Source organism: Sapajus apella, unplaced genomic scaffold, assembly GCF_009761245.1.
Source record: "Sapajus apella isolate SASKATOON/1434 unplaced genomic scaffold, GSC_monkey_1.0 scaffold28, whole genome shotgun sequence".
NCBI lineage: Eukaryota > Metazoa > Chordata > Mammalia > Primates > Cebidae > Sapajus > Sapajus apella.
Window position 1 is genome coordinate 10553561 of NW_022436968.1, and position 11781 is coordinate 10565341.

The following is an 11781-nucleotide window of genomic DNA, read 5'->3' on the forward strand; positions in this document are numbered from 1 at the left end:
CAGCATCCACTTCTCTTGAGTGCATCCTTAATCATGGGAACTTCCTTGGCCTTCAGACTCTGAATAAAGGTAAAAAAAAAAAGCCTTTTTTTGTTATCCTCTTCTGTCCTCTCTTCATGGAATCACGTATCTGTACTACAGGACACTCTCCTCAGATGCATCCCCCAAACTGGGAAACATTTAACTTCCCCAAAACTTAAGCTGATTGGCAATCTCTTTAAGAGGTCATCCATAGCTTGGGGGAAGGGAACCCAGAAGACTGATAATGCCAGCAAAAGGGTAGAAGTTCTTACAAGTCAGACTTCTGACTTTTCCGTTGAAAATGGTTATAGGAGGAGTAAAAAATCACTTTATTCTCTGCTCCTTCATGAGTTTAAAGCCAGAAGTATTGACCATTTGGTATGACTAAGGTCGGGTAGTAAGGCATTTAAAAGGACTTCTTAAAAAATGTGTTATGGTTAAAAGTCAGCTTAACTAAATGTTGATATCAAATTTATCTGTCTCTTCAAAAGGCCTTATGTATTTTCTCTTCATGGACCTTATTTTTCTGGGAAAAGTTTTTTTGCTTCTCAGTTAACTGAATTATTTTTCTCCATTTTGTCTTGCAACTCAATGCACACAAGAGAGGCCATAAGATAAATTCTAATGTCCTGGGACTGCTTGGGACAAACAGAGGGGGTGCCATAGGCCCCTTTTTGGGTAAATAAATCCTCTGTTTTCCTCATCAGTACCCAGGAATTAGAGGTGCATGAATCCCTCTCAAAACCTCTTTTAGTCTCCCTGTCATGCCTGATTATTAGGCACCTAGAAACTGCAGGTTTTCCTAGGCCTGTTTCCTGAAGCGCTCCACCTTGAGACCAGTAATACAATTAAGAGTTTGGCAAATGAAAAACCTTACAACTACCGGATATTTTTCTGTCTTTGTTTGTAGTTATATACGTGTTATATGTGTGACGTTTATAAAAAATGACCTCTAATTGATTGGCTTAAGAAAAAACATGTGCTTAAATAAAATATTTTTAAAGAAGAATAAAGCTGCAATGATTTTTAATTAATTTGCTTTATTCTTTGAAAAATTCAAACAGCTTTAAAGATTATTGGTAAAATAAAAAATGTCTTGGAAATGTGGACATGTAGTCTAAATTATGCAGGTAAGAAACTAGGTTTACTAAATCCTTTAAGGTCATAAATTCCTTCTTTGGCTTTTGAGAACTGTTTGGCTTGCCTGCCTTACAGTTTGGTAAGGCCTGGTGACATACGAAGTTAACCATAACCCTAACTATGCTAGAAAGAGTCAGACCTTATTTGCACCTAGGGCATAATTAAAATAACTTTGCAGGTTTATACCAAAATTAAAAATTGTAAGAGTTACCATTATAACATGTTGTTGAGACTACTAAATATAGATTTACATGCAAGGTGTATAAGGAAAATAAAATGTATCTATTGTAAAAGATTGCAAGAAGGCATGGGAATGTCAATTTCCCCCTAGTTTATAGGGTTAAAGGATAGGTTTAAATTAGATAAGATAAAGTGAAAAGCTTTTAACAATTGCCACAATTCCACAAACAATTGCTTGTGGAAGTTTCATAAATGGTAAATTTTTAAAAGCAAATCTGTGCATGAACATATTGACTAAATTCAAAAAGGTATTATTTGGTTTTTCCATAAACTGAACATTTGAATAAAAGCACAACAAAGGCTTTTCCTCCTCGGCTGCCTAAGGATAGGCTGCCATCATGAACAACACAGTAACTATCCGCACTAGAAAGTTCATGACCAACCGACTACTTCAATGGAAACAAATGGTCATTGATGTCCTTCACCCTCAGAAGGCAACAGTGCCTAGGACAGAAATTCAGGAAAAACTAGCCAAAATGTACAAGACCACACCAGATGTCATCTTTGTATTTGGATTCAGAACTCATTTTGCTGGTGGCAAGACAACTGGCTTTGGCATGATTTATGATTCCCTGGACTATGCAAAGAAAAATGAACCCAAACATAGACCTGCAAGACATGGCCTGTATGAGAAGAAAAAGACCTCAAGAAAGCAATGAAAGCAACACAAGAACAGAATGAAGAAAGTCAGGGGGACTGCAAAGGCCAATGTTGGTGCTGGCAAAAAGTGAGCTAGAAATTAGATCACAGCCGAAGGAGTAAAGGTGCTGCAATGATGTTATCTACGGCAGTTGTGGATTTTTCACAAGAAGCTTAATAAACTAAAAACTTTTGTGTGGAAAAAAAAAAAGCACAAGAAAATTTCCTTAAGGCACTAATCTGCTTTAAGGGAAATTTGCTATAAAATATGTATAAGAATATCACCTCATGGTCAAACTGATAAAGATTTAATCAATTTGTCTATAGGGTTTCATTAAACAATTGGGGTTGATACTAATAATAGACTAATAAAAAGTGTGAAATTTGGCTTTCTTTCTCTTGAACAAGAATTTCACGTAATATTAAAGGATAATAAAATATTTTAATTTATCTTGTAAATAAACTACTGAAAAAGAAGGGAAAGACCAGAAACAGAATGTTAAGAAAGCTAAGTCTTTCCTCTTAATGAGTAAAGGATTTTGCCTTCGTTTTTTGAGTCATAATTTTAGCTAAATAAATGACTTATGGAAATCTGGAATTCTACTTCATAACATCAAATGTTTTAAGGCTTTAACATATTTGCTACCCTTCCTAAAATCAAATTTCAGCTTTGAAATTGCCTTCTCTAACCCCTAACTTTAGGATGCTACAGAGGGCCACTGGAGCATGAAAAATAGAAATATTTGATATGTTTAGTTAATGAGATTGTCATGTAATCTTCTTCAGGTTATATTTTAGTGAATAATATTGATGTATGTTCCAAAATTGTATGGGAGTTCTCAAATTCAAATGTCTGAGTACATGCTGTCAATCATAATTAGGGTTATTATGCTAAGCTACTGTAAAGCAAAGAAAAAACCAAATTTATTTGTCAATCTTTGGTTGACATTTTAGACTAATCTTGCTTATTCTTAACTAAGCAGTGATCGCTGTCTGAAACTCAGAAGAGACTAAAGGGAGAGGTAATGTAAAAATCTGAATCAATATCCTAATTCTGGGTGTGTTAGCAGCCTCAACGTTTCTGAGCTGTCTTTAACCCATGTTTTGTTTTGATTCTGGTCTTCTAATGTAGTGGTTTGTCTCTTTTCAAATTCAAATATTCAAACTCCAAATGGTCATGCAAATGGAACCTTGGACAATGGCTCCCTTTCACTGGGGACTCTTAGATAGGCCTTTGACAGAATATCTGACTGCCATTTTCCTCAAAACCATGCCCCCTGCCAGCTGAAGCAGCAAAATATGCTACAAGGCTACAGTAATCAAAACAGCATGGTACTGATACCAAAACAGATATGTAGACCAACGGAACAAAACAGAGGCCTCAGAAGTAACACCACACATCTACAACCATCTGATCTTTGACAAACCTGACAAAAACAAGCAATGGGAAAGGATTCCCTATTTAATAAATGGTGTTGGGAAAACTAGCTAGCCATATGCAGAAAGCTGAAACTGGATCCTGTCCTTACTCCTTATACAAAAATTTACTCTAGATGGATTAATGATTTAAAAATAAGACCGAACACCATAAAAACCCTAGAAGAAAACCTAGGCAATACCATTCAGGACACAGGCATAGGCAAGGATTTCATGACTAAGACACCAAAAGCAATGGCAACCAAAGCCAAAATAGACAAATGGGATCTAATTAAACTTAGGAGCTTCTGCACAGCAAAAGAAAATACCGTTAGAGTTAACTGGAAACCAATAGAATGGGAAAAAATTTTTGCAAGCTATCCATCTGACAAAGGACTAATATCTAGAATCTACAAGGAACTTAAACAACTTTACAAGAAAAAACAAAAACCACATCAAAAAGTGGGTGAAGGATATGAACAGACACTTTTCAAAAGAAGATATTTTTGCAGCCAACAAACATATGAAATAAAGCTCATCATCACTGGCCATTAGAGAAATGAAATGAAAACCACATTGAGATATCTCATGCCAGTTAGAATGATAATCATTGAAAAATCTGGAGACAACAGATGCTGGAGAGGATATAGAGAAATAGTAACATTTTTACACTGTTGGTAGAGTGTAAATTAGTTTGACCATTGTGGAAGACAGTGTGGTGATTCCTCAAGGATCTAGAAATAGAAATACCATTTGACCTAGTAATCCCATTACTGGATATATACCCAAAGGAATTATAAATCTTTCTACTATAAAGACACATGCACACGTATGTTCATTGCAGCAATGTTTACAATAGCAAAGACTTATACGAACCAAAATGTCCATTAATGATAGGCTGGATAAGGAAAATGTGGCACAAATACACTATGGAGTACTATGCAGCCATAAAAAGGATGAGTTCACGTCCTTTGTAGGGACATGGATGAAGCTGGAAACCATCATTCTCAGCATACTAACACAGGAACAGGAAACCAAACACTGAATGTTCTCACTCATAAGTGGGTGCTGAACAATGAGAACACATGGACATAGGGAAGGGAACATCACACACTGGGGCCTGTTCAGGGGTAGGGGAGCTAGTGGAATGATAGCAGGGGGTTGGGGGATTGGGGAGGGATAACATTAGGAGAAACACCTAATGTAGATGACGGGAGGATGGATGCAGCAAACCAACATGGCATGTGTATACATATAACATTCATGCACGATCTGCACATGTATCCCAGAACTTAAAGTATAATAAAATAAATAAATAAAAAAAGAATAAAAAAGAACAGTTATCATCCTTATCCTAACAGAAGTTAGATGTACCTTTTTAGAGAGGGGACTGATGGCAATGGTGATCCATCTGGAGTTGCTGCTGTCATGTTGCTGCTGCATTGGGGGAGGTGAAATTGGGACTATGTGCTCCACAGAGCAGATTGGAGCTAGGAACAGGTGGAAGCCCTGCCTCCTTCCAAGTTGGAGGAGTGGTAGCCCCACCTTCCCAGGAACAGTTGCAACCACCCAGCTGTGACTGTGGACCTGAGCATCTCTTCACTCAGAGGGGCCCAGGAAGCCTCCTTTTCCCCACAAACTCAAAAGTGTCTGCTCCCACTGCCTGGTTTCTCCCCACTTCTGGCACCTGCTCAGATATCAGAGCAAAGTTAAGGCTTAGCCCTGGTGCTGTCACAACCCAGCTGGGTATGTAAAAGTTCTGGGCAGTATTGACATGCCAGACCACTGCCACCTTGGTCCCCTCTGGAATTTGAGCATCAATAGGCATGGGAAGGAGGCTGAAGGGTAACTGAGGATGGCTCAGCACGGGCCTTCAGGTGCCTCAGCATAAATAGCCTAGGAGCTGTAAATGGCAGCAGGAGACAGACAGGCTCTCAGGCATGAAAGGAACGGGTCCCCAGTGAAACCCCAACTCGAGGCCAGGGACAGCTTGAGGCCTGGGGGCCAGGCTGTCAGTTTCTGGAACCAAATGAGATCTTATGGTGCCTTTACTGGGCCCTCCCATGGCTGCCCATGGACAAATCTGCATGCACTTCCTCCCTTCTGAGGCCCATAAAATCTCTGGACTCAGCCAGATTCGTGCAGATGTCAAGATGACCTGCCTGCAGAGAAGAGTTACCCACTGTTGGTATCCTGTCACATGAGAGGTGAACAGACTCACTGGGACATCCTTCCTGTGGATAGACCTACCTACTTCAGGTCTCCCTTCTGCTGAGGGCTGCAGACATTTGGACAACCTGCCTGCACATAGGAGCTACCCACTTAGGGTCTCCTAAGAACTGTTCTGCCACTGAATGAAGCTCCTCTCCGCCTTGCTCACCCTCCAGTTGTCTGCATGCCTCATTCTTCTGGATGCAGGACAAGAACTGAATACCTGTTGAATGGAATGACTAAAAGAGCTGTATCACAAACAGGACTGAAACACACCTCCCCCACTCACCATGTTAGAGGAGACTAGAAGGAGAGAAAAGCTGCAGCCCCAAACCTAGGGGCTCCCCAGGTCAGGGCTGTGACATCCTCTTTGGGGTTCTGTGGTTCCTGGTGTCTCCAGGCTTCCAGGTACCATTGTGCTCCACTTGTCCAGATGCAAATGCTCACAGTGGAAGCCACATGCAATACATCTGGGCCAGCCTCAGCCTCACATGAAGCTGGAACCTGTGGCAGTATCTGGAGCTGCCTACCCTGCCGCAACAGCTAGTGTGTCTGATTGTGCACAGTGGCCAGAGCCTGAACTTGCTCACATCCCTTGCCACTCCACGCCTGGCATGCCTTTTGTAAGTGTGAGATCTGGGTCGTTAGCACGAGCTGAGAACAGCCTGCCAGGCCAAGTAGGTGGAATGAGCCCGGCAGGTGTGAACAATACTCAGAGAAGCCGCTGGCCAGAGGTTTCTGGCTAGTGAAGGGAAAACTGAAGTATCCTGTGACACATCCATACATTTTATGTGCATTTATCAATTACAGTTGGCTATAAATTTGGTAAAAAGACATTGTACGTTTACTTACAAGAAATAAGGCAAAGAGATTAGTTGTGTAAAATGCAATCAACTGGCTATATTACTAAGCGGAATTATGATTTTTATTTCTCTTTGAACTATTCCCCCTGATGGTTTTCACACTATCAAACATGACCTAGGTCCTGGAAATATGTGACATATTTAAATATTGTATTAGATGAGAGTATAATTTAGGAATTTATTTATAATTTCTTTCATTTTAAAATTTCTAGGTTATTTTGTTCTTCTGATTTATTCTGCTTCTCAGCAGATTACCTTAAATTTAGAAGTCTTATCTTTGTTTATCATCCTTCAAAATGAAAAAATCTATTGGAAATTGTGTAATCACACAATGTGAACATACATTTTTTGCTATTTTTGTTTCCTACATATGGGCTAATCTCATTTGAGTATATGAATTTTGAAGCATCTATTCACTGTCTCTAGAGTATAAAAGAAGCATATATAAACTCCAGTTGAAACATGACTGCATTGATTCATAATTTTCCAGCTCTAACTTATTTATAATACCCTTGAAAATAACTTAAAAACCTGCTGTCCTCAACATTTTTAAATCAGTTGGAATTTTTATATCAATTTGAATTATTACAATAACACTTATTTTATTCTAGATACAGTATAACATTGCAAATTCTAGTGCAAATCTTAAAAAACCTTTTTTTTAAACAGAAGAAACAAAACTGGTTCCTAATGCCATAAAAGTCTCAGGAGTCTTAGATATCTGCCCCTCAGATGACAACATGGGACATCCAGTAATTTATTTTGAAGTCTCTAATTTGGAGTTTGAATAACCTAGAAGTACTTTTCCTTCTCATGATTGACATGTATTTCCTGGACATCATCCAGAAAATACTACTAGTCTTCAGATTCTTTGTCATTTGGCATAGGTGAAGTTTAGTCTGGTGTTTTCTGAAAGGTAGAGATTTTTCTATACAGAACACTTAGAGACTGTAAAAGAACCTCAAAATGTTAAGAAATTATTTCATAATTAAAAGCATCCATTAGACAAATATTCATTGATGTTTACCCTACCAAAATCCTGAGCTCTGAAGATAAAATAATGAAGATAAACACTAATGAACCCTACTGCTATTAAGTTTATGGTTTACTGAATGATTTGGATATTAATCAATTTAAAAAATGTATCCAACAGATTAAATGTTTTTAAAACATTGAATTATTTTAAAAAATCACTATAACTGGAGAGGTTATCTTAAGGCCATATCAGAAACAATAAACTATAAGTTGATTAGATGATGATACTATCTATTTCTTCTAAAAATAAGTTTTTTCTGATCTTCCAAGGAAGTCCATTAAATTTTTCTAAGCTAATACTTCCTGGAGTTACTTTAGTAGTTACTATACAACCAAACTCTTTTATGAAACTACTTCAACGTATCATTGGTGTGTGTGTGTGTGTGCGTGTTCATGTGGATGTATTTATGCATGTAATTTTGTTATGCCAATATTCATGTGATTTTTATTTTATTATTTCATTTAACTTATTTTTATAACTTCCATTTTGGTAGTAGTGATATTCATGAGAAATATATCTTAGAGATCCACTTTGTGAAAACCCAGGAAGAGTCTTGAATTTTTTTTATCTTCATTGTTCAAATTTTAAATGTTTGGCATTTTCCATAAGCTATAAAGTGCTTCATGTTGACTAGGAAGAGACTTGCCAAGGAGGAAATCACCTTAAGTAATTGTCTTGGAAAAGATATAGGGCAATTGTTTTGCCTCTTTTCTATTTGTTCATGTTACCAAAATGAATGCACTTATTTTTTTATTTTTTATCACTATTTTTTTTTACTTTATTGCAATGTCTTTATTACATTACTGGAGCAAGTTGGCCAGACTGTCCCCTCTTGGGGAAGGTATAAAACAAAAAGACCAGGAAGTATCTCCTCTCATCTTTCCCCCTACCCTCCCCCACAATTGCACAGCATTGTCTGAACACATCTGGTGACAAGAACAATTTGCAAAGTGGTCTAGGAACTACATTATGAACTGTTCCATCACAAGACATGCAGTTGGCTTTCTTGTGAGTCACATATTTTTTACGTTAACTACATGAATATTTTTGACTACATCAAAGACAAGATTTTTCACAAGTAACAGGGCACCAAAGTCACATGCTGGAATGTGTAAGGAAACAAGGTTGTTTGCCACAAGTGGCTGGACCTAAAGCAGGGCTGAGCAGTTGGTAGCAGAGGGCCCAAGCAAGCCCCGATCTGGACCCTCTGGTTTCTGAGGCCACTGAAGCCTCACAGAGGGCTGCTGTGGGTTCTTAACTAGCAGCAGAGACCACCTTAGGAAACAGGAATTGCCCAGGTGCAATTCTCAGTTTAAGAGAACACATGGGGCTGATTACTTGCAGCAAAGAAAGGAGACCCATGGAAGACACCACATTGGCTCTCAAAGCTTCTTCAAAGCACATGAGGCCTCAAGTAAGTGGGAGGTCCCATCAAGGCTTGGAGAGGGAGTGAAAGTGGTGGGAGGTCCTCATTCTTGGGCAGATCAGTGGGAAGGACACAGGCAGCCTAACCAGGCCCGAATCAGGGCACGGCACCTATGGCCAGGTGGAGACAGCACTGTTCTGTGATGAAAGCTTCACCTGGAAAAGCTGGGCCTAGCACCTGTGTCCAGCCAGCCCCAAGCTGCTTTCATGTCAGTGGCTGGGTTCTCTAGCCAGTGGTATAATGAGCCCCTCTGATCTTGGTCTCTCTTTGCTCTCTGCCTCATTGAAACTGCAGTTAGGATGCCAAGACAGATAGTCCCAGGGTGCAGATCATGGGACAGAACACAGCACTAGACTCTCATGAAGTGAACACACTTATAAAACAACAGTGAAATTTATTTCCACAGCCCCACAATCAGTATTGTCCAGTTTATGTAGTCATCCATGAAGATTTTACTCAAAGAAGGTATTTTGTAATGTTGCTATTAACACAAGCTAATATTGGTTGTATTAGTTTTCTACAGCTGCTGAAGCAAAATACCACAAAGGTGGTGGCTTAAAACAACACAAGCGTATTGTCATACTGTTTGGGACATCAGAAATCTGAATGGTTCTCACTGGGCTCAAGTAAAGGTGGTGGGAGGCTTGCATTGCTTCCTTCTGGAGGTCCTAGCAGTGACTTGAATTCTTGACTCTTTCAGCCTCTTGAGGCTGCTTACATTCCCTGACTGATGGCGTTCTTACTCCATCCAACCAGCTTTCTCCAGCCAGCAATAGCGGGCCATGTTGTTTTCACATCTTATCTCTGACTCAAATTCCTTCATCCAACTTCGTCTTACACTTTTAAGAACTCGTGTGAATACTTCGGGTGTACCTGTATAATTTAAGACAATATACCTACTTTAAGATCAGTTCCTGAGCAACCTTAATTTCATGTGCAACTTTATGCCTCTTTGCCATGTAACCTAATGTATCACAGGTTCTGGGCATTAGGAAATCAACATCTTTGGGGAGTTTCACTGTTTCTACCATGTAGAGTAAGTATTACATTCTGAATAAATTACTTATTGTAGTCATTAGTTAACTATACAGTCAGTCTAGCTATGTGTGAATAGTTACATAGTAGATATTAAAGCACATTATCTGTTTGATAACCTACCTATTTAGATGAGTGCCACATGATGAAATACATAAAAGGTTTCATAATCCTGTGTGATTTGTGGCCAGAAGAAGCAAAACTATTTTTTCAAAATGCTTACATAAATAAAATTCTTACTGCATTTGAAAGCATTTGTAAAGATTTTCAAAATATCTCAATATTTTTGGTTCATTTATTCTTTGAAATAAATGAAAAATGCACAAGCAAGAGAAAGTATCATTACCTCTGTATTATAGTTAAGGAAACAGAAGCTCACAGAGTTTAAGAAACTGACAGTATAATAAAAAAGGAAGATTTAATCTTTTCAGACTTTCCATAGAACTCATTCTATTAAAAGCTGAGTCTGGTAAATGCCTGGCTTACCTTAAAGTCAATTTAATCTCTTAGAAGCTAGAGAGAATTATGAGAGGGATTATTCTGTACTTAATTCCAGCCAATGAAAAGTAACTGGCAGGGAAGTTGAAATGACAGAAAATCTGAAATAAATTCAATCTGAACTCTTAAAATTTATTGTTGACAATGTTGCTTACTTTGGTCTAGTTGAATATACAACCTTCAAAAGGAAAGGGTTTTTTCTTTAATTTAACTTAACAGAGATAAATAAAAACAAAATACTGAAATTTACACATTTATAGGACAATACAGAATTCATTAATAGAAAAACATATAACACTTGATTAAGAAATATAATTCTAAAGAGGTGTTTGTGAATAATCTTAAGAAAAAAGAAAATAGTATTTGAAGAGCCACTCATTTAACGTGTTGTAATAAAACATATACAAGATGAAATAGAAGGCATGACAATCAGTAATTATAATAAATTTTCAGCAAGCTATGAAATCTTTTAAAGCAAAACTAGATGTGATTCTTGTGAAAAGGTATTAAATGAACATAGAATAGTCTTTTAAATTATATTTAGTATAAGACAAGAAATGCTAAAATCAATGTTCAGTTTATTTTATGATAATGCTTTATTACTAACACATCAACAAAAATTATACAAGTTTTCAGCTTTTTCTGGCAAGCTGAATGGCTACCCCAAACAACAAAATTTGACTCAACATTGGTAAAAGTGATACAAAGACTAAGATAGCAGAGAAGATTTTAAGAAACGGTATATTTACAGAGCACTTAGTTGCTCTATAAAAATGTAAATCTCTTAGCCTGGATGACATCCATTCAAGAATGCTGAGAAAGAAATTGAAGATGAAATCTCTGAATAGCTGTCAATTTTCTTGGAAATAGTGGGAAGAGAAGGAGAAGGACTGGGAGATAGGATAAAATGACACAACTTTCATAAAGGAATATGGTAACTTTCCTTCAATTATAAAAGGTGATGTAGGATAAGGCAATGTAAAAAAAGCAATAATTATTAAAATTTGATATTAATTATTATTTAGAAAAATGTCATTTCTTTAAGAGAGAAAGCTCCTCACTGGTGAAAGGAAAAAAATGTAAGTATATGCACTTTAAATGATAAACCCAAAATAATATAGTGCAAAAGGATGGATAATGGAAATGATAAAAATATGCCATTGAAAAGCTAGTATAAGTAATACACACTGGTATACCAATACAATTATTGAATAAAATAGAGTATGAACCAGAAAGCAATCAATGGGGGAAACTGG

At 37.5% G+C, this 11781-nt stretch overlaps 1 pseudogene; it reads left to right on the top strand.

Moving 5' to 3' along the window:
- Window positions 1–1704: 1704 nt before the first annotated feature.
- Window positions 1705–2239, top strand: LOC116560973 (annotated as a pseudogene).
- Window positions 2240–11781: the final 9542 nt, after the last annotated feature.